Source organism: Lolium perenne, chromosome 7 (genome assembly GCF_019359855.2).
Source record: "Lolium perenne isolate Kyuss_39 chromosome 7, Kyuss_2.0, whole genome shotgun sequence".
NCBI classification, from domain to species: Eukaryota; Viridiplantae; Streptophyta; class Magnoliopsida; order Poales; family Poaceae; genus Lolium; species Lolium perenne.
The window spans coordinates 162,392,352-162,394,182 of record NC_067250.2 but is presented as its reverse complement, the minus strand read 5'-3'; the positions used below and the strand labels follow the sequence as shown (position 1 = coordinate 162,394,182).

The 1,831-nt window shown below is 41.1% G+C and overlaps 1 long non-coding RNA gene across 1 annotated transcript; it reads left to right on the top strand.

Annotated features, from left to right (window-relative positions):
* The first annotated feature begins 243 nt into the window (after positions 1-243).
* On the top strand, positions 244-1,076 carry LOC127300969 (uncharacterized). The gene is made up of 3 exons (XR_007851729.2): positions 244-623; positions 713-809; positions 975-1,076. It is a non-coding gene; the product is annotated as an uncharacterized lncRNA (long non-coding RNA).
* The last annotated feature ends 755 nt before the right edge of the window (positions 1,077-1,831 follow it).

Sequence of the window (1,831 nt, the reverse complement as noted above, 5' to 3'; positions counted from 1 at the left end):
CCTTGGGTGTCATGCATGTGTGGCAATACTCTCTTGATGATCACTTGTGCTTGGCCACAATCTTGGCCGGCCATGCCATGCATGGCACACAAGCATCATGTTTCTCCATCTCTCTCTCTCCCTCACATAGTTATTCCACCTTGGGAAGCCTCTCCTCCTTTGTCCCTTCCCTATGCCACAAATAAATTCAGCTTGGGTCAAATATCTCTTCCCCAAGGCAGCCACCCACCTCCACCAATCAAAGAGGAGGCAGCCACCCCTCTCCCTCTATAAAAGGGGCTTGGCCGGCCACCTCCCCATCTTTTGCTTCTCATTTTTGGACACTCCACTCCTTCCTCCACTCTCTCACACCCTTCTCCTACCTCTTCCCCACGAGCTGAAGCTCCACCAAGGCTCCATGGCCGGCCATGGCCATGAGAGCACACCAAACCGCAGCTCTCCTTCTCTCTCAAGCTCCCCCTCCCCATGAGAGCATTCCTCTCACTCTCTTCTCCCCCAACCCTAGCTGGTTTCCTCTCCTCTTCTTCTTCCTCCATTGCTAAGATTGGATCTTGATGCAGGTGCATGTTGGTCCAAGCATGGAGAAGGTTGAGCAATCCTCAGATCTGAAGCTCTTGACCAAAGTTCGTCCAAAAACTTGCTGTAATTTCTGCTATCTTGCTGTTCCAGATTCTGGTACGAACTTTTAAAATCCTCAAAATCTCGTGTGCAGATCCAAATCGAGTGATTCAAAGTTCCACAGATAGGTATTGAAAAGTTCTACAACTTGGCGTTGGTCTCGTCCTCAAATTCATTACGGATTTGCCTTGGTAAATAAAGTTCTGTAAACATGCAGAATCACTGTTTGTTAGATTTATCCCGTTTTACAAAACCTTTTTGAGCAAACTCAACTGTGGGTGAAAGTCCTCCTCAATACCTTCATTTTGGCGGTGGTTTCACTTCTATTGACCTCCTGAAACTGAAATGGTTCACAGATCAAGATCTGGTCAGATCTGGCTTTGTCGAATTAAACCAGGAGCTTTGGGACGAATTTTGGAGTGAAACAAGTTGGTTAAGAACCACCTATTAATTACCTTTCAGATGCAGCTGACCTCATATTTTTTTGATTTGTGTACGATTTTTGGTGAATTAAACTTGTTCTGTGTGTTCTGCAGACATGGCTGTTAGCTTTTAAATCACCAAAAATCCATTTTTGAACCTAATTGAGTGATTCCAATTTTTTAGGACTGCTGAATGTTTTCTTAATCATCTCAAACAAGTTTCAAAACTTTATCTGCTCTGTAACTCCAGAGAGAAAGCAAATGGTATAAACATGCAGTAAAATTGTCAATCCATTTGTGAGAGTTTCAGAAACAATTTAAACCCAAATCCAATTGTGTATGCTTCTCTGTTTAATTACCTTTCAAATGCCAGTGGCCCCATATTTTTAGGATTTTTCTACGATTTATGGCTTACAGATCTTGTTTTCTGTACAGTCAGATTCAAAGAAATTCCTAAAATTGTAGGTTTAATATTTTTGGGTGATTCCAATTGGGTTAGTCTTGTATTAGTACTGGCTATCTAGGAAAAATATTATTAGTCTCTGTTTATACATATTTGTTGCTGTTAGTAATGTTTATGTGTGACATGCATTGTTGAAACAAAACTTTTCGGTTTATTTAAAACCCTTGACCAACTCTTTTTAGTAGGGATGGGCAACCCTTGTTTTATGCTTGCAAAACAAAACCTCTGCAACTTAACATTAGCTCTTTTGTTTTGCTTAAGTTTCCGAATGATGTGGAATATGGTTTGCTTCCTATTTTGAATGTAGTGTTATGTGAACAAATTAAGT